Source organism: Patella vulgata, chromosome 4, assembly GCF_932274485.2.
Source record: "Patella vulgata chromosome 4, xgPatVulg1.2, whole genome shotgun sequence".
Classification (NCBI taxonomy): Eukaryota; Metazoa; Mollusca; class Gastropoda; family Patellidae; genus Patella; species Patella vulgata.
In genome coordinates this window covers 42,111,505-42,138,477 of record NC_065882.2, presented here as the reverse complement: position 1 = coordinate 42,138,477, position 26,973 = coordinate 42,111,505, and the positions used below count along the sequence as shown (strand labels likewise).

Below are 26,973 nucleotides of genomic sequence, written 5' to 3'. Positions count from 1 at the left end.
CAGCAAAGAGTGCCGCGGTCGAGAGAGAGAGAGAAATGGGGTTTAACGTCCACTCGACACAAACTAGGTCATTTCGGGACTAACATATGGTTTAATTTTATTTCAATAATTCACTTGCGCGTAAGGGTCTTTAGCAGTGGGAGGAAACCGGTGGACCCGGAGAAAACCCACGAGGTTGGACAGGCGACCCTACTCCTTGTCACGTACAACCGGGGATTCGAAACCACGCCAGTTGACTCAATGACAGGCTTTATGATACAGCACGCACGTGCTAACCATTCGGCCATCCAACCCCCCGTGCCGCGGTCGACTTTCCAAATTCTGATGAGTCGACGATATGGGAAGACCCCGGTTGTTCAATAAAACAAATAAGAATATTGCATCTGTGTTATTACAAGACTTATAGAAAGTAGTCTATTATATCCATGATCAATAAACATTAACACATGATTGACAAGCGGGAAGGGTAAAGGGATAATTAAATTCTCTTGCCAACAAGCTTGATCTTTTTTATCACAAAACATGGCCTAATAAAAGACAGTCCAACCGGGTATTTGGTCAGTGATGACCTACGCGAATCAAGGTTATGCAGAAGAAACGGAATAAACACAAAACGTAAAATAATGATTAAACCCATCCCTAGATCAAATTTAGATGCTTTCAGACGAGGTAGCCTACATGAGATCGAAAGTCATGGTGGCTCAGCACAGTCAGCAGTCAAGCCGGGTTTTAGGCGAGCTATAATGTCCCTGAATTTGATAAACACCCTTTTGAACATGGACGTAATATAAACTTTAGTATTTAGCCTTAGTTAATGTTATTTTTAAAAAAGATTTGCCATGCTACAGGCGCCTGTTTAGCGATACAACCCTAGAATAAAATGACACCAGTGTTATGTTATTTAGAAAAGCAGGCCATAAGAACAAAGGGATACAATAATAGTATAACGTAATCTGATGTGATAATAAAAACAAAATCGACCACCCCCTCCCCAGAAAATCAGTGAGACGCTGAGAGATGTCTATATTAGATTATGTGCTTGGCGTACATTGAAATAATATTGTCTATATCAGTACCCAAAACACTGATCACTTTATATCATGTACTAGTTCCTTTTAAAATTGTATAAACTACTAAAGTGCTGTAAATTATGAAGAAATGTACCTACAAATTCACAATACAACAATCTATAGTGCACAGAATGGCGATTGGGTGATGTAAAATATCAAATACGGAATATAAAATGAAAAACGAATTGAAAAATTGAAAAATCTGATTTTAATCAGATTCCAGATCGGTAAAAATTAGTGAGTACAGAATAAAATTGAAATTATTATGTAAAACGTCGTTATTACAGATTGGCCACATACAACATTACTGCAGTCTTGAAGTGTCATGGATGGAGGAGCCACGGTGACCCAGTGGGTGAGACGTTGGCTCGCTAACCTGGAGATCCCGTGTTCGATCCCTGCGTTGGCCGAGGAAGTTTATATGGATTTTTCGGCGTGGTTCCCACTTGTCAGTGTTGCAGGACAGACGGCCTGGCAAGGGACAGTGTATAGTGGGACGAAAAACCGAGGACCTGTGTACACATTGGCGTGCACGTAAAGATCCTTTGGCAGTTGGAATTCCATATAAGATTGGGCCGTAGTGCAGCTGTCCGGACAAAACTTCCCTCATAGCACACTGTATGGCGTATGCCCGTCTTCATTAGCCCAGCCGGAAGGAACAATAGGACGTAAAACTCAATTAAAACCGCTTCTCGTACAAATATAAAACTAAACAACAGGGTCCGAGATAATTTAGGATATACAAAAACCAAGAAGTATTTATATAAAAGCAACTGTGTGGCAAATTAAAGAGGTTTGAGGGATAACAGATGAAGCACGTGTCTTCACTGATTTATAAATTTACATTCCGTAGAAGATTAGTCAATTACCATGCAACCAAATAAAATGTCTAACATTTATTCTTACTCACTTAGGATGTCTCCGGTTCCAAATTACTTCTATCCCTATAGCTAAGGGACACTATTTGCACGGAACAGCTGATTATAAAGACAATTCTAGTTTCAAGATAGTGCTAGCAATGCCATAATGACAATAATCCAAGAGACGGTACACCGTACAATAATTATGGTACCCACACTGAAAAAAGCACCTACTCGTGAATTAAAACCTCTGCAATCTTTTCCGTTTTTGTTTTCTTCTGTCTATGACGTCATAAGTGGTATTTGACCTACACTATTAGTAGACCTAATAATGCTTTACACGTGGTTGTCATGCCTACAAGCATTAACGGAGACAAAATACAAAAAGTTCAACATTATTATAGCCTATCTATTACTGTATAAAATCAACTGTTTAAATATTGTTTATGCAGCCTCTACTTGAAATCAAATTCTACATCTGTTCATAAAACCAATAAATACGGATCTTTCATTTGCAACTTTCACCTGACTAATAAAAAAAATAGTAATATTAGTAGGAAAAAACCCAAAACAAAACAGATTCAAACTGTTGACAGACTTCAAAATCGTTAAATAGCAACAGATTTTATTCATAATAAAAACTGAGAAAACAAGTAAAGTTTGTCTGAGACAAATGCCTTACTTCTCTGACTCATTCGGGCTATAGAAGACGCCAGGCGTAAAGGTGGGAGGCGGGTTTGCGGGCTTCTTTGTCAAGTCGAAAATTTTAAATTTTATAATTTCCAGTGGATCTTTCTTTTTAAGAAATGAAATGAAGTGGGGTTTAACGTCCCACTTTTCTTGACCAACGTAAAAACCCATTTCATTCATGCGACTATAGACGCTGGGCCTTGCCAGACAATCTGTCATGCACCACTGACAAGGGGTAACAAGGCTGGAAATTCCCTTTCTAGGCCAACACCGGAAGCGAATCATGAATCGCTTACTCACTGAGCCACTGTGGTCCTTGTTTATTAAGAACACAAAGGGAGACTTGCGGCATACAACGCCAAGAGCTACATGCTTACGATAAGTTCACATTTTCTGTACACATCTGGGAGAAGGACAATACATACGATACGACGATGAACTTTTATACAAGGGAATACACACAATACAAATATAATTTATATAGCATTAACATCATTTACAAATGCTAGTTTAATGACGGTCACGTCTCTCACGGGAATATCTTCAATCTTTTATCCTTTTTATGGAAATGTTTCTAAATTGAGTTAAAGATGGGTTTCCGGCAAACAAAACATACACGCCAAATACCAGCTCGATGGTAAGCACCATTCATAAATCAAAACACGTTGAACAATCCGGCCAAGTTAGAAAATTAGCTCTAACACAGTAATTAAAAGAAGATAGGCGGACGAGATTCTCCACGTGGACTTATATCAAAACAGAAGTATAATCAAAGTAATCATGAAACATGTTCAAGACGACTGACCCAAGACTTGTTTCTTTTGTTGTCAATGAATCGATTTTCTTATTCGACTTCGGTATTTTCCTTTCTTCAATAATAAAAAAAAAAGTACATCTACTACTTTCTGCTTTTTCTTTAATGAAATGAGATTATAAAATAAATTAAGTGTAGTTTTTCTGGAGTACGAGCGTAGTATATGAATCAGAAACCGAGCATGACGTCATCGTAGTACAATTAATTGTCAAAAGAACAAGAATGTTAAGATTCTTGTCGAACATTTGAAGATCGTCCCCCCTACAAGAAGAAGACAACTGAGTGTATGCACCCAATTCCATGTTTATTCATAAATAAAAACAATTTCTTTTCTTGTTGGCTGGCCTTACAACAATGTCAGTGTACACTTTTATTATTCTACGACCAATAAAATTCGTGGTTCTGTGAATGCTATTGAAAGTAAATATTGCCAGGGTAATCCGGACTAAATTACGCGTGTCATCTGGTTATATAGTATATCCCTTTAAATTCAAATATTCCATTAACCCAACCAAGCAAATAGAAGACTAATCATAGTAATGGTCACTTTTTCCGCCAAATATCAGGCTCGTCATATTATACAAAGTAATATTTTTTCACGTGAGCAGTGTATAAAATATATCATATATACATAATATCTCAAATCTAATTATATTAGCTATTTTGTCGTTTATTCTATATCACATAAAGAGAGGTGTGTCCCGTAGAGTATTCAAATGGCGTTGAGGAAGTCAATAATTCCATCGATTTTGCTCTTCTTGTGTTTAGAGTTTCTTCTCAAGGGGGTCACTAATTGCTACCAAATACCCTCGGCAATATGCCAAGATCATACGATAACATCACCTGATATTACTGCCGAGCTAAAAGCCCTTATCATAACATTTAACAAAAATCTTATTTCATATAAGATGGTGTTATTATTTTTTTATTGTAAATATAATCTGACAGATGAATAACATTTCTGTCGTTCTACTGCTCAGTTTTAATAACGTTGAATATTGGAAGTTGTGAAGTGAAATAAAATTGCCGATTGGGTTCCACGATCGACACAGTAAACGAAGAGAGAAACTAACACTCCAAAATAAACCGGGTCCATTCATTTGATTTGATATTTTTTTGTTTATTGCTTTCAATGTCTGTGTAGTTTGTGTCATGTTTCTGTCTATTGTGGTCCTCCTGCACTTACTATTAGAGCTTGTCCCATGACCACCAAATCAACCCCGTTCAATACTTTATTTTTGACCTAAATCAAAGAGGTTTAGCTTCTTAAAGTTTAAACCAGAAAGAGCTTTAGCTTCCCTAAGTTTAAATATCTGACATTAAAAAAAAATCAATGTGTATTAGATTTTAATACCTCCATTGATGAAGTTATTTTCTTGTGTGCGAGGAAATGTTCCCTATACTGCCAATACACCTCTTGGTTTATGTCAGTTGAATAACTCGAAGTGGCATCATTTACAAATGGTGAATCGTAACGTTGCTGCCATAATAAACAATCTATGCCACATCTTGTCAAAACTTCAAACAGTGATAACATCGCTCAGAATAAAGTCATTCTAATGAAATATTCAATATATTCATTTTGCATTTATCTATTTTTGAACTATTATCTAAATCTTACACAATGAATCTTTAAGACGATAACGATTTTGATGATTGGGTAGACAACTATTCATTGTTTTTAAAATGTCTAAAAAAAGTTCACATTAAACGCTCACGCGGAGAGTAAGCAAAAGATAATCTGAATATTGGAATATGGTAACATGATATGATATGACGGTAAATTTATCTGATTAGAACCAAAATCCTTACGTTTGTTTACATGTTTGTTATACAAAGACGTATAAAGCTCATAAACAGACTTTGCTATGCTTAGGTGTGTTGAAGGATATTTAATGACTATAAATGGGCAGGAAATCGGACCCTTTAACAATTAACTGTTCAACTGTATAATAAGACAAATCCCATTAATTTAGAGACTGTCAATTTATTTGAGAAACAAACAGGAAGATAATTAAAATGGAGACGAGTTAACGCTTAAACTGGCTTCCAACCTAAGGGATTTGACACGCCAGTTAACTCATCATGGTATGGTACAAATTTGAACTGTTTTTGTTTTTGACAGAGGGAAATGAAATGAAATGAAATGGGGTTGAACGTCCTACTGTTCTGCTCCTAAACTGGGCTAATGAAGACGGGCATACGCCATACAGTGTGCTATGAGGGAAATTTTGCCCGGGCAGCGGCGCTACGGCCTACTCTTATATCGAATTGCAACTGCCAAGGGATCTTTTACGTGCACGCCAATATGTACACGGGACCTCGGTTTTTCGTCCCATCCGAACGGCTAAACAGCTGTCCTTGTCAGGCCCTCCGTCCTGCATCACTGACAAGGGCAGAAATCTGATCTTCGGCAGAATTTCCATCACTTATTGACGCGACCTGCCGATTCAAACCAATGAAAGCAGACTATTTCCACTAGATACGACTTGAAATAACCATGCAGGCTCGCCTTCTGTTAGTCATATAAAATCAACCAAACGCATACTTTCGACTCAATCTGGAGGTTAAATCAATCCCACCTATGGTACTTTGAGCATAACCCTTAGTAGTGCAGTAGATGACTGCATAATATCCAGGAAATGTTTCAAATGTGGATAAGATTATCAAAATTTACACAAAATCTGTTTGGAGACTGTTCTTTTGAAAGAGTCCATCAGCCATTCGAAAACACAAGATGGCGGGCATTTTCAACATTTTGGAGTCAAACAATGCATTATCAACTGTTCAAAATTCAATGTTAGAGCGTTTGAATCACCTTGAAGGTAGTATTTGTTCTTAGTGTTATACATATTAATTAATTGCACAATTATCTTTTTGTAAAGTATCGAATAATCCCACTTAGCCTACGCGGAAATTACTCATGGTTGAAATGAATCAAGGTATTGATGTAATGAAACTATACTGTACACCAAGTTTCACAGTGTTATCGTGTCCTAAAGTTGCGACACAGAGGACTTTCTATTTTGAGAATAGATATCTGCCCCGACTGGCCGCTATATTCTAACATTAGTTTTTATGATTCTAATTCGCGTTATATCTTTCATACACACAAAGACCATGTAAAGACTTCCAATTCTATTAAATGGAACCAGCACAAATACTGTTCAACTGTTCAAAATTTTCGAGAGATACTTAGTTTTTTTCGACTAAAACCGTCGTTGTAGGCATTAAAATGTCGGCGAACCGACTTCGGTCTGTTCTCAAGCGGGCTAATTGTAGACGGACGGCGTAAGTTCCCTATGTGCTAATCATTCACCTAATGAACATCTACACCAAGTTTGAAAATTCTACCTCGATTAAAAGCAGACTTATTGACTGTGCATGTTTCAAAGTTTTAACGAATCTAATTGCCCATTCATCGCTACTTAGTCTAAGCGGACATTGCTCATTATCAATTACTCAAGGTTTCAATTGAGCTTTTACATGAATAATTTACGGTTTTGTTGATTTTAATGGCTCTATCCGTACAGAAGATGACCAAACTTGCAAATTTAACGTCATGTTTTAAGATACGTGGAAAACTAAATACCTATAATTTGCTACATCATGATTTCAACAAGAATCTGTTTGATCTTAGAAAATACATTGTTTACTTTGTGTTCGTGTATCGGATTTTTAGCACTTAACTAAAAAACTGAACGTTGATTATATTGTAATTTATAAACGCAAGCGCCAAATTGAATAAGCTTCATTTGTCCATTAATGACATCATTATCATCAGGATAAAGACTCAATTCGTAAGCAAAGATGGGTTATATAGATTATCCAGGGAGTCAGATGAATACATCAAAGACAAACAATACTAAGTGGGTAGTTTGAAAGGGACCACACTGGTTAGCGAGCTTCATCTGTAGCTATATGGTTACATATACAAAGGCAAAACAAACGTTAATCCTCATTCTAGCTGATCAGGGATGTTGATTCCTTATATCCCTGTATAAAATATTTTAATGCTGATCCTACTCCAACAAACTTTAATTGTGTAACACTAGGGTATTGCAAGGCACATTTAATGTGGCATGGATATTCTGTATGTTCCTGACTATCCTCCCCAACCCAGTCTTCGCTTTGATTTTTGTTGACACGCTTAAGTAGGTAAAAGTCGACTAGGCACCACCCCTGAGAAGTTACCCCCTCCCTCCTGCCAAAAAACACCAAAAGAAAGACTGCCCAAGACACAACCCTCCTCCTTCACAAACAAAACTTTATAACTCTTCTTTAAATCGGCAGATTATTGGAATTAATCATTGAGCTAGTTTCAGCTGGCCTTGGACTGCTTGTAGCTGTTTCCACGGTGGCTTCCCTGTATCTAAGATGAGTCCTTTAACATGGTAACGGTTAAAATCAACACTTTGAAATAAGCATTATCAGTAATCAATAGTCCAACGTTTGTCTTGTGTTAACTTATGATAAGTTTTTAAAGGAAAATTGTATAATTTCCCCGGACAGTCATCAATCAAAGTAAGGCAAGAACATGCAGCTTGCTATCGTTGCGTTGATTAATCCCCGGGGTATTAACTTAGCGAAAGAACACGATTTCAATCGGTAAATCGTTGAAGTGAAAACCTGATCAACTTGCCATTCAGATGGCAATGAGTCGTTTCCAGGTGTCAACATTTCTAAGATGTGAATCATAGACAATGTTCGTTTAAGAAAGAACGGTATCAGGTCGTTAAAGACAAATGAGAATAGGAGAAAAATGCAGATATATTTTTAATGAGGTAGATTCCATCATTGTAGTTTGCGAAGAGAGCATCAAACGCTCGTTAAACAAATGACTTCATATTGAAACATTATACAGTAGGATGGGGTTCAAGCCCACCTCAATTAGGCCTCCAGTCCTGTCTAGCAAGGTAGTTCGGCAACCTGTAATGTTCAAGTAAAATTTTATTTAATACCCACTACAAATCTGAAGTTCAAAAAGCAACACGATCTCTGTACTGTAGCTTTTACGAACCAAAACGTAAATGGGGAGATAACTCCGCTATGTTCAATCGCAAAATTCTGCATTTAGAAACGGTTCTTGTTTGTCTTGAGTAAGGAAACTCAATAACCTCAATGTCAAATACCCTCTGTAACACTCCAATATACACTGTATATACCCACGTCATTTCTGAAACCAAACATAATCCATTTCCAATGCTAGCAGACACATCTTTTACTTAAATCTTCAAATCAACTGACACCCTACAAATATATATTTAATACCAAACATCCATTAACACCTGTGATATGAACAGTCTTCTAATTACACTATTTCCCCAATACCTCTGCAAGTGACAGTCGCCAAGACCACTGATACCAGACAAACTGTAAATTCCTCCTATTCCACCCTTAGGGACACACCTCGGAGGTGTTTGTTTCAGATCTGGGCGACCATCCATCTGTTTGGATGCATACACAACAAACTTACTCCTTATCTTGAGAATTGCCAGGAATCTTTCAATACCACTGATCCTTTTAATAATTCTACTGATTCCAGACACCTTCCCTACTGCAAGTATATTTTTGGCCTATGTTTGAAACTACGTTACCAGGGGCATTCCTCATCTGGACAATCACCGGATTTTGCACTTTTAATATTAAATATCCATCGAGGTTAATAGGTCATTTATTCGAATATATGATTGATTCACTTGACTCAACTGACAGATCTTTTCTATTGATCTTTGTGAGGATTATTTCGTAAATAGAAACAATTCAACTGATTATAGTATTGCCCTTTGTAATTTTACAGTGTAAAATAATAATAATATTATTAGATCTATAGCGTAAAACAAATAATCATGTCCCCTTTATTTGTAGCACGATTACAGCGTAGAAATAGCGACCGTCAAATCCAGGCGTGACATGTGGATAATTATTAGCGGAAATAATAAATGATTACCTGGACTCAGAGGACTAGGGAAGACAATGGTTAAGTACATGTGTCCCTGAATTCTATAAGAAATATAATACACTATATTATACTCACGGCAGAAATAGCTATGAAAGAAGGTTTTGCACTTAACTGAAAATACGATTAATATTTAATTAGAAGGAAATACACAGAAAGAGATGAATAAAGAATCTAATGATATCATGCATCAAAGATTATACACTGTCAAAAATAAATGTAAAATTACAGTGAAAAATATGTAATTTCTTTAATATAACGCTGTAAAAATACCACTGCATGTTTTTGTATTATAAATTTACTGTATTAGTGCGATAACATGGGATTACTGTAAAAAACATTGGTAAATTAACAATAAAAGTGTAGTTTTACAAGTTAGAACTGTATTTTTATTACATGTAATCTGTATTGATACAACTATGTTAGTTAAAAGTACATGTATGTTGTACTTTAATTGTTTTTATGGGTAATCCTACTTTTCAAACATGTTTAAATACGGGATTTGTGTACAATTTATAGGAAACGTGTAATTGTACATCTCTTTAGAACTTTAACATTGATAGACCTTCTAAGTCTTCATTACTTTTCTCTATACTATAGTCCACTTATGAGGGGGTCACGATGGCTAAGTGGGTAAGATGCTGGCTCGCTAGCCTGAGGTCGGGTCGGCATTGGCCGAGAAAGTTCACCCAGATTTTCCGGCGCGTTTCCCCCTTGTCATTGATGCAGGACGGAGGACCGGAAAAGGATAGCTGTCTAGTCGTTCGGGATGGGACGTAACACTGAGTTTCGTGTACACGTTGGTGTGCACGTAAGGATCCTATTAAACTGTTAAAATTACAGTTATAAGTGTCCGATTTGTAATATCAAATAGTTTGTTAACTTATATTTAAAACGATACAAATGCTTATGAATACAAAACTTATGTAAGATTACATCAAACTTAATGTAGAAATACAACCATATGTCAGTTTACATTATGTGAGCTGTATATTAATAGAATGCCATTTGAATTATTATTTTTACCCCAAATGGTAAATTAACTGTCAAATAGTGGCCACATCGGTTATTCCCTCCTTGGCCACATGTATGATTACACCAAACGTAAAATAGAAATAAAACCATATATCAGTTTACATTATGTGAACTGTATATTAACAGAAATGATATTTGAAATAGTATTTTTACAACAAATTGTAAATTTACTGTCAAATAGTGGTCAAATCGGTTATTCCCCTTCGAACACATATCGAATTTTGTGCAAAATATTTACTGTAGATACGCTAAACAGTAAATCTTGCAAGAACGTATAGGAAAGCAAACATGGATCGATAAACCAACACGCGGCAGTTTTCATCAACCCTTCCTTGAAGTGTCAAATTTAACAATGAACCCCTCCCACGTGTATGGCGCTATTGTGTGTCGCATGTGCAGCTCAGTGGTTCTGTTAGGGGCGATAAGTTCTTCATCTGTGAAACATACTCTCAAAGCATGTCAAGTGTCCATGACTATTTATCATATCACAACCTGCATAGGTATTTGCATTTCAATATCCCCTATATTTGTCTGTATATTATTAGATTTGATTTTCGCCACTGTTTTCTCGCTTTCCTTTTCTTCTGTTTACATTTTAGAATTTCATCATTAAACCAATTTCTATTTGATCTGATAGTTATACTTTTAGTTTGAACCGGTGCATGTTTATCTAATAATTTAATAAGAATTTTATTATATTGTTCAATCTTATGATGAATATTATCATGGTCTTTAGTCTGTTCATAAAACTGCTCATAAGTTATGTCGGCTTTGAATTGCTCTACATCAATGTTTCTAGTTTTTCGGAAAGATATAGTGCGTCAGGATGCCACGACGAATTGCTGAATGTCTGAGGATTGGTAGAGCAATTACTCAATATTAAGACAAAAATCAAAAACGTCCATTTTCACTTTCGACAGTGTATCTCTTTGCGAGTGAAATGGGGCCGTCAGATAAGCCGCCCATATGAACTGTTTATGTTCATATGTAGGCAATTGGCCTGTTACTAATATACACTGGTTATCTCTAATAAAAACAGCAGTGCATTTCTGCAGTTTTGTATTGTTTCTGAATATCCCCTATTTTTGGAAGAGTATATATAAAATGTAAAAATGAGACTAACACTACAATAAGAAATGCAAAACGTCGCCAAGTAAATCGGGACTCTGGAGTTTTGGCAAATGATTTTGTTAATTTGTTCACAACCAAAAGTTGATACTATACGATCAGGTCTTGGAACAATTCCACTCGCTGACTCTAAGGATAAAAATACTTACTCTGGCGTGAAACTCTCAACATTTAGATCCGTATCTAATCTGGATATAAATAAGATCATCAAAGCATCGTCATCAGCATCGTGTTCTCTAGATCCCATTCCCACTTGGCTACTAAAACAGTGTCTTGACGTGATGGTCCCAGCTGCCACAGATATTGTAAATTCCTCTCTGGCTTCTGGTTGTATGCCGGAGGTTCTGGAAGAGGCGTTAGTGTTTCCGCTACTAAAAAAGTCCGACCTTGATAAAGAATTACTAAAGAATTACAGACCGATTTCTAACTATTGAGATAGCTGTTGCATCCGAATTTAAAAGACATTTGCATAATGATAACCTCAACGAAGTATTCCAATCTGCATATAGAAAACAACACAGCACTGAAACCGCCTTATTACGTGTTCAAAATGACTTACTAAACGAAATGGGTAAGAAACAAACACCAATGCTAGTCCTGCTTGATCTAAGCGCTGCGTTTGACACGATAGACCACCAAATTCTTTTTAAAAGATTGCTGAACAACTTTGGTGTTAGTAGACTAGCCATTACATGGTTCCGGTCATACCTTGAAAACCGTACACAGACAGTTGTTATCAAAGGTTCCACATCCAAATCAACGGTTTAAAAGTATGGCGTGCCACAGGGTTCCGTTCTCGGTCCTTTATTATTTACCACATAGACAACATCTTTAGGAAATGTCATTCGTAAACACGGTCATAACTATTATCTGTACGCCGACGACACTCAAATTTATATAGCTTTTGAGCCTTCTTCTGAACCATCTGAGATATGCAAACTTGGGGCCTGTTTATCAGATATTCGTAAATGGATGGACTCAAATTTATTAAAACTCAACGATGACAAAACAGAAATAATGAAAGTCGGCAGCAGGCAGCAACTACTAAAATCTATAACAGAAAACTATCGAATTGGCAATACCTCTATTACACCAACAGATTCTGTAAAAAAAATCTTGGTGTTTATTTTGACTCTCATCTGGACAAATTTCGGCCATGTGTAAAAGTATTAATTTTCAGATTTATAATATTGGAAAAATTAGATCTTTCATTGATAGTGACACGACTAAAATGCTAGTAAACACTATGGTTACATCAAGACTCAACTACTGTAATTCACTTTTGTACAATCTACCTAAAAATAAAATCAAACTACTTCAGAAACTTCAAAATAAAGTAGCCCGGATCATAACCAAGACGAAACCAAACAAACATATGACAGCAATTCTCAAAGATCTCCAATGGCTTCCAGTCCGTCAACGTATTAATTTTAAAATACTGTCTATTACGTATTCTGCTCTAAATGGCGATTCTTCACCCCAATACCTTAGAGACCTTCTCAACACCAATAAACTTTGCAGGACCCTTCGATCACAATCAAACAACCTCTTAAGTGAGTGCAAGATAACTGAAGTAAATTTACATCCACGGTGTAAATTTAGAGTGAATGTAAATTTACCTCACAACAATGAAAATTTACACCGAAGTTAAATTACACTCACTGTAAGTTTACATGCCGTTTGTAAATCTACATGTAGGTGTAAATCTGCAAGTCAGTGTTAAAATACAGTCAATTTACTGGCAACTTTCTGCCAGTCAATTTACGGTAAAAATACACAAATATTATTTACAGTTTACATGATTTATATTGAATATCATTATTCGAATAAATCTCGCGATGGATAGTATGCAAATTCAATGGTGATGGCAGTGGCGGTATTCGTTATCTTGGAGTTGAGAGGTATTCATTTTATTCATATGGTGTGGCATTGGGTTTGTTTCTATCAAAAAGCCGGTTAGCTCTTTCCTCTTGGTTTCCAGATCATCTTAGTTTAAACCAAACGGAAATTTCTATTTAAGAACCGACCATTTCATTGGAAACCTTAAAACACACAGCACCACACAAATGACAACACGGGATCGTGCACACATACTTGCATTAGTTCGTATGTGAGAACTAAATATTTTTACAGACAAAGCGAGGAAATAACAATGTTCTACTGGTCGTTACCGCGCTTTTAAATCTCAAAATCGTAAAACCAATTAATCAGAATTGCTTGAGTGAAAATCAATGGCCAAAAACGGATTAATCACAATATTAATACAAAAGTACAGGGGGAGACAAAACAATGTCACGGGATTGATCATTCTGCTGGATTATAAAATATAACTACGGGGAAAATATTTTGATTCTTCTATTACGTATTTTTTAATTACTAATCAATATCGGTACTCCTTATATTCTCGGTATAGTAGTGTTGGTCAACTGACGACTCAAAGTCAATGTTCCCAAACCCAATATCCCAATCTGTTTCACAGCGGTAATTCTGTACAATATGACTGACCTGTATGTTCACGTGCGGAATAAGTCTACATTGTGACGTCACAGAATTGGTTGCCTTTTACTCATTTTACGCCTTCGCGTACCATTTTATGTACCCATTTACACTAAATAGGAATTATTTTTTAACCAGATATTATACTTCCAACACCTTTATTTTTTTCTTAATAATTTAAAAAATTGTTTTAAATCTAATTGCAATAGAAAAAAAGTTAATATTGAGAGCTAATTAACACGACCCGATGTGATAGTAGCGGCCAAGCAAATATTTACTGCTGATCAGTTTGCCAATAATCGTTGAAAGGGCTATTGCAACATACTTCTGGATAACAGAGATTAGGTTTTACCATAGGCGTACGAGCTGGGGGGGGGGGGGCGTTTTGGGTACCAAATGCTGGGAAAATTTGGGTACACAATTGTATTTTGTAAAAGTTGTATAAAAAAAAGATATTGTGTTCTTGGATGTGTCCAATTTAACAGCGAATTTATTATTATTATGTAACATACTAAGAACCTAACTACATTTTTGGGCACCAACCACCACCGCCCCCCCCCCCCCAGTCAAAAATTACCCCGTACGCCTATGGGTTTTACTGTACAATAAATACGATATCAAATAAAGATATAGTTTTAAATAGGTTCCAATAGTACGCTGCTAATATATTCTATAGCCTACTAAATTCCTATTTGTCATGTCTCGGAGAGAATGGGGGTTTTGATGACTAATGGATATTTCCCTTGTACTTTATGAAGGATATTGATATGCTGAGCACGTAAATAAACAGACGACAATCCTACGTCATTATAGAGCAGGTGCGCTAATTTAATATGATCATTAATAGTGGGAACTAAAGGCTGGTAATAATCTGAGAACTAATATCACACCAAAAATCAAATATTTTAATTGCTCGAATTTCGTATTGATTTATAGATTATTCACATTGTCAGCAAATAACTACACAAAGCAATTACAATAGCAAGAAATAATCAGCCTCCATAAAATATAACACGGCATGATTATAGTCAGATTAAATGTTCTTGTCTAAAGCTTGGCGCAGACGGTCAACTTTTCGTCGCTTGTTGCTGCAATAGGCAACTACTGGCAACTCCGAGCAATTGGCAACTCGAGGTCTCCCGTGTGCGCTGACTGTCAACGAGAAGCAATTTTTCCCCGGATGTATCCGGAATGCCGATATCACGTGATTATTCAAAATGGCGCCGTACATACAACAACAAAAGCAATTACATCATACAATACTGGCCGCTCAGCCCACATTTCCACCAACATGTCTTCCATCTCCACGGACCATGTTAATGTTGTTAGCTGTTCCATCTTGAAGTATCACATGACAGTAGAGCGCTTGCTGATTGGACAGTTAACCAGTTGCTTGTTGCCTGTTGTCGCCTACCGCCGCAGACGAGCAATTTTGAAGCAACAGATGAACAATTTCTCGGCGACGAGCGATTTTCTGTTGTCGAATATCAAACATGTTTGATATTTGGCAACGAGAAGCAACTCGGAGCAACAGCAGGCAACTATTGTTGCCCATTGGCGCAGACGAGCGATTTTTTCTTTCAACGACCAGCGATTTCACTGTTGCCTGAAAGTTGCTCGAAAAAGTTTCCCGTCTGCGCCTGGCTTAAGTGAGGCATGGCCGGTATATTTTCACTAGATGAAATTATTTGGTATCTTAAAGGAGAAATTCCAGATATATATCTCTTAATATAAAACTGGTTAACTGGTTGTTAGTATCTTTTGTTCTAGTTCCAAGCTATATGAAGCTTTGTGATACGTTTTCAAAGAAATATGAACTGTCAAGTGGAGTTGGAGTCGAGCTTCATGACGAGCAATCGCTTTATGCTCGGATACACCTGTCTATAACACAAGTGAGTGCGGCCTGACAACTTCCTGCTTTGCTTTTAGTTTTAATAAAAATTGTTGTTTATTGCTGTGTTTTAATTACTGCTAAATGTTATTGTCCCCCGCCTTTCGAAGAAAGCAGGGGACTATTAAAATGGGTTCGTCCGTCTGTCTGTCTGTCTGTCTGTCCGTCACACTTTTTGGGACACAATAACTCTCTTCCTAATTGAGCTAGAATGTTCAAACTTGGTGTATGTGTTTATTAGGTCAATGCCTTGATGGAGTTCGAAGATGAGCATTTTCCGCTTAGGGTAAGCAGAGATAAGCAATTTGATTGGTTGATGCTTTGGGACACGATAACTCTCTTCCTAATTGGGCTAGAATGTTCAAACTTGGTGTATGTGTTGATTAGGTCAATGCCTTGATGGAGTTCGAAGATGAGCATTTTCCGCTTAGGGTAAGCAGAGATAAGCAATTTGATTGGTTGATGCTTTGGGACACGATAACTTTTAATTGAGCTAGAATGTTCAAACTTGGTGTATGTGTTTATTAGGTCAATGCCTTGATGGAGTTCGAAGATGAGCATTTTCCGCTTAGGGTAAGCAGAGATAAGCAATTTGATTGGTTGATACTTTGGGGCACGATAACTCTCTTCCTAATTGAGCTAGAATGTTCAAACTTGGTGTATGTGTTGATTAGGTCAATGCCTTGATGGAGTTCGAAGATGAGCATTTTCCGCTTAGGGTAAGCAGAGATAAGCAATTTGATTGGTTGATGCTTTGGGACACGATAACTTTAGTTCTAATTAAGTGAGATTGATGAAACTTGGTGTATAGTTTCATTACAGTAATACCTTGACTAAGTTTGATAATGAGCATTTTCTGCTCAGGGTAAGCAGAGCGATACGCAATTTGATTGGTCGAGACTTTGGAAAACAATAACTCTCCTACTTTGATTGTTAGACTATAAGTAAAGATATACTGTTTGATTGTTCAATACTTTGTAAAAGATAATTTGTGATAAATTTATATGTGTCCTCTAATTATTTTCCTATTTCGGCGGGGGACATCAGCCTCACTGTTGGCTTGTTTTGCAAGATTTGGATATTTTATATAACAGTAATGCAAAATACCCTTGCCTATTCGTTGTTTAAATTTAACAGCAATTGGATAGTTATTTCAGAATATAAAACCAAATGTTATAGGTTAAATAATTTCTTGGCCTCGATGTTAGTGGATACAAATCAATTTATACTTTACACTCCTACAACAGCTTTCTGCTAGTAACGAAACCACGGCATAGATTAAAACGAGAAACATTTGCATTCTAGTCTATAATCTATTTCCCCAGACCAATTTTCTGTCAACTCTTAAGTTGGAGATAACGGTGAATTCAATATGTCATTTTTTACTTTTGTTGTCTGTCAAAGTTCTCAATAATAAGTAACATAATCTGATTAATGGCATAATGCTGACGTCAACTTTTCTTTCGGTCGTCAATGTCCGCCATGTCTACACTGTAAAATATGGTCACAACTACTTCATAAAAAAACATAAAGTGATAATATAATGAACACGACGTAATCGGCGAATCGAGCACATAATTTAGCAGGTCCGAAACTGTAAAATTAGACGATCTGTATCGATTTACAATGAATAAACACTCTAAAATAAGTTATACTTGCGTTACTAATGACATTAACGCCATATTATACAAAACAATTAAAAAAACCCACTCAAATTGCAGTACATAAATAAAAATGAAATGAAATGGAGTTTAACGTCCTACTGTTCTGCTCCTAACCTGGGCTAATGAAGACGGGCATACATGTACGTCATACGGGCATACGCCATACAGTGTGCTATGAGGGAAATTTTGCCCGGACAGCGGCACTACGGCCTACTCTTATACCGAATTCCAACTGCCAAGGGGTCTTTTACGTGCACGCCAATGTGTACACGGGACCTCGGTTTTTCGTCCCATCCGAACGACTAGACAGCTTTCCTTGTCAGCCCCTCCGTCCTGCATCACTGACAAGGGAGAACCACGCCGGAAAATCTGGATGAACTTTCTCGGCCAATGCAGGGATCGAACACCCGACCTCCAGGCTAGCGAGCTAGCGTCTTACCCACTTAGCCACGTGATTCCCCGAGTACATAAATACTTTTGTAACGCAAGATACGGTGTAAATATTGACACCTTATTATGTTTCCCTAATAATGCAATAAAACGCTTGTAGAGGTGTAGCTCAACCCAAACACCCTTTAGCGTACGATTACACTTTTACAACCCAATAAACGCTGTAAAATTAACATTGCTCTAGGATTTATTCCCCAATAATAGTTACCCCTTTTGGTGTAAATGCAGTATAACACCGATAGTGGTGTAGCTTATCCAAAACACACCACAATTACACCTATTCAGTAGTCATGAATATCGGTTACACTTGTTAGGTGTAGCTCTTTTAGTTGGTGACCCTTGAAAAGGTACTACATTTTAAAAACGCTAGCTGTGGTGTAAAGTTTACACTTAATTAACACTGATTATAGTTTTTAATTACACCCATTTTTAACAGTGTACATAAATGAAATTAAATAAAAATGAAATGAAATGAAATGGGGTTTAACGTCCTACTGTTCTGCTCCTATACTGGGCTAATGAAGACGGGCATACGCCATACAGTGTGCTATGAGGGAAATTTTGCCCGGGCAGCGGCACTATCGCCTACTCTTATATCGAATTCCAACTGCCAAGGGATCTTTTACGAGCATTCCAATGTATACACGGGACCTCGGTTTTAACACATAATACAAGTTGTTATTTGCAGAATGTTCTTTGGAATAGATACGTTTTTAAAGTCTTCTTAAAACTTTCCAAAGAATGACACGCTTTCGGATTTCGCGGTAGTTTATTCCATAGTTTTGGTTCCGCTACACTGAAGGATCTGTCAGCAAAAGATTTAAATTTTGTTTCTGGAACATGCAAATCCTAGGCGGTCGATGATCGTGTGGAATGTCGATTCGGGTTGTATGTTAAAAGATCACAAAGGTAATTTGGAGCGTTATTCACGGACATAATATATTGGAAGAAAATGGAGATGTTTTAGGGCGTCATATGAACTGGAGAATTTGGATTGTCCAAGAATCATTTTGGCCGCAAGCTTTTGCACTCGCTGAAGAGGGGCGAGTGTAGATTTTGGTAAATTCACAAAAAGATCGTTAGAGTAATCTACATTTGACAATACCTCGGTCTGTCCAAATATTTGTGTACTTACCGTATCTAAAACACCAGATTTGATACCCCATATAGCAGTTTCTCTTGTGGTTGGCCGGTCTATATCCGCGTTATGTTGAATATGGCCATCTTCTTCGCTTTCTGAATTTAAGAAAATTATTAAATTTACATACTGTAGTATTACCACCGTCATTTCTTTTTCTGGCTTTCTGGCTTTAGTTTATTGATTGTCGATATTAACAACATAGAATCTCCACTCAAAGTCATTCACATGTGGACATATTGCCAATCATAGTAAGCCTCTTTATGTATACTTTCATCGGTAATCCTATTGGTACTATTAAATGGATAGTTCGATTGCCAGTCGTAAAGACCTACTAAACGTACCAGTAATATAGCATAACCTTGACAACCTGTGACCATTAGTGATTTATATAAAATGAATTACAAATATGAATGACTCATTTAATTATTTTCGTGTCAAGTCATTTTAGATACATTATGGGAAGATTAGTTAAAGAGCTGACAATTCTCACTATAATAGTTAAAAACTAGATAATGTAAAGGCAATTTGCTGAAAATTTCAGTCAAATTGATCCACTATGAACCGAGATTTTAGCGATTCAATATTAGGGCTAGCCTCGATCATCATTACTAAAGTCGGCAGGATAAAAAAACATAGTCTCGATTATCCGTTTTTTTTATATTTAATTATGAATGGAAGTCGAACAGCAAATCGGAACGTAATCCAATAAGCATCGCAGGCTAGCGATGCCACCGAGAGTTGTTATGGTCTGGATAAGTTAATTAATGTCTAATTAATAATTTAGATAACATTTCAGGCCTAATGAAAGACATGCAATAGGCAGATTTTAGCTCTTGCATAAAGTATGTTTAAAGAAGCCAAACACGACTTATTAGTCATTGTTTCATTGTATGTTGCAGTAACACATTTGCTTGAGTTGTTGGATTTTTGCTTTTGCAGAATACTTAAAAGTGATTAAAAGCTAGAAAGTTAAAAAACGAATAAAAGTCATCGTCATTATTTACAAAAACAGCAATCACGACATACTATAGATTTAATGTAAACCAAAAAAAAAAAAAAAAAAACCCAAAAAAACCCATACCTCCAAACACAGAAGATTAGAACAAAAAAAACTCCGTTATATTACACGAGGAAGAGATTGAACACCATAAATGATAACCTATGAAAGAAAACGAAGTTAATGAAGCTAGGGTGGAAGGATGAAGTGGCGGGCACGAAATAAGACATGGTGGCTTGGCGACAATCTTTGGTAAATATTAAACCGTTAAACACGCAATCCCCAGAATCTAGTCTAAAGATACAAACCAACTCTTGAATTAGACTCCATTGCGTGCTTTAACAGCGCCTCGTCTGCGATTATAATCAAAGAAAATGCCCCGATTTCCGTAATTAAATATATAATGTTTTTACCCTTGTAACAATGTTCCTTTCCAATGTCGTTTTAAGTAAATAATCTCTTAAACGTCACATCTAGTTATTAACTCATATCGGCTATAAAGAGAACAAGACAAAGAATATTCTCTCTGATATGTATAGCGGGGGGTCATGTAACGGAAATTATGAGGAAGACGTCATTTCCTAGATAGCTGCAGATCTTATGTAGTTGTCTATATATGTGGTTTAACACTGTTGGTCAATAATAACACGAGAAAGCCTAATTATCATTCAACTTATAAAATTGATCCTGCATACTATTTAAGTCTGAGGCACGGATTCGGTGGATAAAATATAGAAGGTTGGCCAATATTACCAATAAAATAGAATTTCTCTCAAAGTTTGCTTCTTCAAGGTGGCATTTTTGTCGAATTGCACAGATATACTTTTTGACAGGAAAAAAGATTATAAACAATAACATATTGAATTTATATTTCAACACCGCGCCATCACATTAAATGTGATATTAATTTTATTTCGGTTAATATCTATTTCTTTATCAATGACAATTCCATGATGTTTTATTGTCTTATTTTAGCCAATGTGATTGGTTTAAAAATAACTTTTGCCCATGCCAAAGTGACTATTGATAGGCTAGATGAGAGTTCAGGTCAATTGAAGATATTGTTAAAGCTTATTCTATTGTTGTGTAATAGTGTATTAAACAACTCAAAAATGGAAAATATACGAAAGTGTGAACTTAATTTAATTACATAAGACTCTGAAAGTTTATGAAAATACAGAATTAATACTAGTATTCATTTTTGTCTCGGCTTCAATTCAATGGACCCAATATGTAATATTAATAGTGATGCCATGTTGTCACTGTGGTATCTAAAATGTCTATGTTTAATTACATTAAAGGTATTGGGTATTATAAGTACCATAAATCAGGGAAGCAGAATATTATACCGTGATAATGTGTAATGCGATGATCGATTGCTACTGTAGGCATGTTATCTATGAATCAATCAGTAGTCAATACGATAAGAGTAATAAGTTATGTGAACGGTTTTTGCGTACAGTATATTACTGATTTCACCCGTAGAAGTTTATCTTTAAACCAAAATTTGAAGTTGCTCATTTCAAAACTTAGTTCAGTTTAACAAATGAAAGGTGGTATAAATGTGAAACATGGGCCCAGAGGGATTAAATTTTGGAAATATCGGCCCCCTTTTCCATTTGTTCACATTAAATCCTTAGTAAAGCTTTAGCGACCTCCCACATTCGTTACGATTGTTTGGGTAGTGATAAGGAAGAATAATTCTGTACCGATTATCGACATTGTATGTGGTTTTATTGCCCCGGTCACCGAAACCCTGTAAACAGACGTTAGTGTCTAATTATAATCACGAATCCTATCGAAATACAAACTCGACCACCTGTAGTCCATGAAATTAAAAACTTGAAATCTTTAAAAAGCTGTTTGTGGATCTATTTTGCTTGCTTGGCAACGCTATGTTTTGAGTTTTCTTTATCAGGTCGCTGTAAAAAAAAGCGCTACTTCACACAGAAAACGCAAATGTTTATAACACGTGAAGAGCCCCGGGGAAGAACGACCTAAGTCACTTTTTTAATGAACCCCAATTAAGGTACATATCACTTACCGTCATACAGCCGAGGCTAGATGTAGGGTACTAGTATCTGCTGAGGTTTGCCGAGTGCATCAAGCGCTCAAATTCCGCGTGCAACCTTTTACGTCACGCGTGCAGACACTCCTAATCGTCGGGCTGTCGATTAGGGAAACCCTTACATTTTCGTCCTGTATGCGCTCCATGAGTGTTTTTCAGGGAATCCAGTATTTTTCTAGTAAGATTGGATATTTCTACTTTCCATATATACCAAAATTGCCACACTTTTATTGGAAATAACCACCCGATAAATACTTTTCTGGGAACCTTTCTTTAAATGAAGATAGTCGCGTTTATCAGGTCACCTCGTTAAACGAAATGAAATGAAATAGGGTTTAACGTCCTACTGTTCTGCTTCGACTGGGCTAATGAAGACGGGCATGCGCCATACAGAGTGCTATGAGGGAAATTTTGCCCGGGAAGCGACACTATGGCCTACTCTTATATCGAATTCCAGCTGCCAAGGGATGTTTTATGAGCATGCCAATGTATACACGGGACCTCGTTTTTTCGTGCCATCCGAACGACTAGACACCTGTCCTTGTCAGGCCCTCCGCCCTGCAGCATGGGGAAACCACGTTCGAAAATCCCAATGCAGGGATCGAACACCCGACCTCCAGGCTATCGAACCAGCGTCTTAGCCACTTAGCCACCGTGGCTCCCTACCAGGATAACAATATTAGGATATTTCTAATCTTAGAACTGGCCTATGGAACCCCGTTAAGAAACGATCCAATCTATGGGAACACAATTTATTTGATCTGCATATGTAAACCCTCTTATACCAACATCCAGTGAAACCTGACAATACCTGCAAAGCAATATTAGAACAATCATTTAACAAAGTCTGTTTTATAGAGTCAAAAATGTTGCGTAATAATAATTAGATTTTTGGTTAGAAAATATAATAATATGACTTTTTAATTAAACAATTGGTCTCACTTAAACATACATTATGCAAGAGCTAAATCTGTCTATTGCAGGTCTTTCTTTAAGCCTGAAATATTATCTAAATTATTAGACATTAACTTATCCAGATCATAATCAACCCTCGATGTCATCGCTAGCATGTGATTTTTAATGGATTAGCTTTCGATTTGCTGTTCGACTTCCATTCATGATTTAATACAGATATGGATAATCGAGTACAGTATCTAGTTTTTAACTATTATAGTGAGAACTGCCAGAGCTAACTCACACCTCTTCATCGAAGTTCTGGATTTATTTTATCGACACGGCTTACTAAAGTGGGTGATCAATTTATTTTACCTATTTCCCGGTTTGTCTAGGTTCAGTGTGCGTCATTTGGCTTGATGTCGGTCTTAACGTTCGCTTCCACTTTATAATTACAAGATAACCTATCCTGTAATTACAAGATAGCTATCTCGTTATTACAAGATAAGGGAGAAGATAGGTTAAGGTCGCCTTACACTGATTTATCTAATAGCTAGGCCAACGCCGTACTTTATTTTATTTTACAAAATTGGCACATTTATGTCATGCTCCCATAAATTATGGAAGGGTAGTCCTATCGTTATTACAAGATAAGGGAGACGCCCATGAGTAACGTAGGTTAAGGTCGCCATACACTGATTTATCTAATAGCTAGGCCAACGCCGTACTTTTTTTTATTTTACAGAATCGGAACATTTATGTCATGCTCCCATAAATTATGGAAGGCTATCGCTGCCAATTAGGAGATAAACGCCGACTGTTTTGAATTTATCGGTCTGTTTGTTATTGTCCATTTGATACCGCTTAAATCATTAGACAATAACAGTCCGATAAATTCTAAACAGGAGGTGTTTATCGATATTGTAGCCCAAAATATTTAACATTTTTCTTGGAATTCTTTCTTTTGCGATAGTTGACGGTCGTTTTTTGGTGTTAATGACGTAAATACCAAGGAAAACAATTTTGACGTTAATAATCGGAGTTGATTATTGTCTTGTCATGTTAATAATTGGCTAATTAATAGTTTATAGAACATTTAAGGCCTAAAGAAAGACCTGTGATAGGCAGATTTATATCTTGCATGGGGTATCTTTAACGGAGCAAAGTTTCTAACTCAATATTTTCTATAATATTCGAAATTAAAAACGCGAATAAGAATTCAATATTGATCAGTTTCAATCAATATTGATGTTGTTAACTTGCAATGAAACTAATATTCAATATTTAAGACACAAATAACATTTTATAATCAGTACAGGAGTAGTGTATCCTATGGTTTCGGGTGCCATTTTGTAATGAACAAATAAAAACATATCCTACAACACAATGTGGAAGTAATTAGTAAAGGCTGATTCACAAACGACAAAATAATAATTTAAAAAACGTGTAGAATGTATAAGCAGGCATAAACGACTGTCGTCGTTCACCGAACATAATTTACTAGAAATTTCAATATTTTTTTTTTTTTTTTTTTCAAAAATTTAATATAAATCACTTTAAATACAATCATATTACATTAATATGTGTTTTAGAACTATTTTTGTATATTTCAAGGTTCCAAAAAATAGATCCAATACACCCTTTAATAAGAACCCACTGACGTAAATTTAGGTAAATTTTTATCACAATTTTGGCCGTTTTGTTTTCGTTCGTGTCAACTTTACACAGTTATATAAGTTTTGGTCGTTTTGGATTAGCGCCTTTTCGTCTATATCCCTTTTAAACAAGCCGTTGCCATCTTTACGTTTCGTTCAACCTCTTTCATGCGCCTCTATTTAATTCGATAGAACCCAAGCCTGTAAATTATCTATCGTTGCGATCTTGATTTTGATTTCTTTAATAATCAATTTGTGTCTATTCAGTCTTGGATTAACCAAATTTTCTGAAAATTTCCGTGGCTTTAAGGACTATGAAGTTAATGAGAATATGAACTTAATGAATAGTTTTTAATGAGGACATGGGGATCACGTGGCTAAGTGGGTAAGACGCTGGCTCGCTAGCCTGAAGGTCGGGTGTTCGATCCCTGCATTAGCGGAGAAAGTTCATCCAGATTTTCCGGCGTGGTTCCCCCTTGTCAGTGATGCAGGAAGGAGGGCCTGACAAGGACAGCTGTCTAGTCGTTCGGATGGGACGAAAAACCGAGGTCCCCTGTATATATTGGAATGCACGTAAAAGACCCCCTGGCAGTTGGAATTCAATATAAGGGCAAAATTTCCCTCATAGCACACTGTATGGCGTATGCCCGTCTTCATTAGCCCAGTATAGGAGCAGAACAGTAGGACGTTAAACCCCATTTCATTTCATTTCATTTAATTAGGACATGGAATAACGAACGATATTAATGGGAGCATGACCTGGATGTACCCATCCCGTAACATAAAAAAGAGTACTTCGTTGGCCTAGCTATCCGATAAATCAGCGTAGGGCGACCTTGAAATAAACTAGTTAGAACACTTTTTTTTTTCATGTGATTGACCCTAATGGGCTTGTAATTATCTTGTAATTAAAAGATAGTTATATAAAATGGCTACCTTGTAATTACAAAATAATCAGAATTTTAATTTTTTTTCATTTGATTGACCCTAATGGTCTTCCGTAGTTCTGAGTTTTAGGCTGATAAGGAGTTTTACTATCGTATTCGATAAACCACCAATTGCAAAGTTTATGTATTCGATTATAGCTGTGCTTTCTAATCATACGTTTTAGAATTTGGGCGAAAAGTAGTTCTTTCGGCTTTCGATTACAAAACTGAGCATATTGATACCATATAAATATCGTCTTTATTGGTTGACAATACGTGATTGATCTAGCTCCCTATGATGACTTTTATGCAGGAGTTTCAGCATTTCATATACCGATGATGACGGAATGATGATTCTGTTGTTTCGAAATAGCAAACCGTCTTGCTCGTGGATTTTGTCACGACAGTACCAAATGATTGGCTTTCTGTACGAGTTTCGCTTTTATTCTCGTGCCATTCTTCTTTCATAATTTCCACTAACTTTAAATGTGGGTATAGGAGAAACACAGTGTTCACGATCACGATCCTGAATGTGCCACAATTCATCCTGTTCGTCTGAAATTGTACAGAGAGTCTTTCCACTGAGATTACATTGAACGTCTGCGGGTATACGAGAACACAGTGTTCACGTCTGGTGGCTTTACGAAGTGGTTTCAGATTTCAGAGTCTTAAAGGGCCGTTATTCGTCTAGACGATTACTGACCCAATCAGTAGGTTTATTAACAGGAGCTACAATATTTCTGCGCTCCAAATCATCTAAAGTCTTCCTTAATTCAGCATAGGCTATTATGAAACCTTTTGTTGAGGCTGTACTCGAGGAACTTGACCATCACGAAATCTAATAGATACACTTATTGAACTTCACCAATGCCAATAAGGACACCAGAATACTCGTTTAGTACACCAGTTTTCGCCCGACTCAAAACATCTATTCTTTGTATCAGATTAATTCTTCAGACTTTGTGTATTAAAATGGCGTCCTTAGCTTGGTCTGGAACTATTTTCGCAGTATTCACGACTCTGCAAGACAATTCAGTTTTGCTAATTATAGTAATCATAGAGCTACCATGCGGAAGCAATTCTTGGTCGGGGGGGGGGGGGAACCAACCTAACACTTTAGGCGAGGGTTCCGAGGCCGCCTAGGCCCGGGGTCTAGTTCGTCAGAGACGCTTTCTGAGCGATTTCTGGCTGATACACTGAAGTGAAATTTTAATTCCTTTCTAAATCCGTTACCT

At 36.6% G+C, this 26,973-nt stretch overlaps 1 protein-coding gene across 8 annotated transcripts in view; it reads right to left on the bottom strand.

Moving 5' to 3' along the window:
* Positions 1-26,973, bottom strand: part of LOC126819224 (cAMP-dependent protein kinase type II regulatory subunit) — a 75,504-nt gene that overhangs the window by 39,745 nt on the left and 8,786 nt on the right. For 4 of the 8 annotated variants that reach the window (XR_007679547.2, XM_050547149.2, XM_050547145.2 and 1 more), the window contains one exon: positions 19,193-19,293. The gene's annotated coding sequence lies outside the window, so the exon portion shown is untranslated. Of the gene's footprint in view, positions 1-9,471; positions 9,508-19,192; positions 19,294-20,503; positions 20,523-20,608; positions 20,847-26,973 lie in introns of those variants that run through there. The other 4 variants (XM_050547152.2, XM_050547148.2, XM_050547146.2 and 1 more) reach the window with 4 other exon arrangements.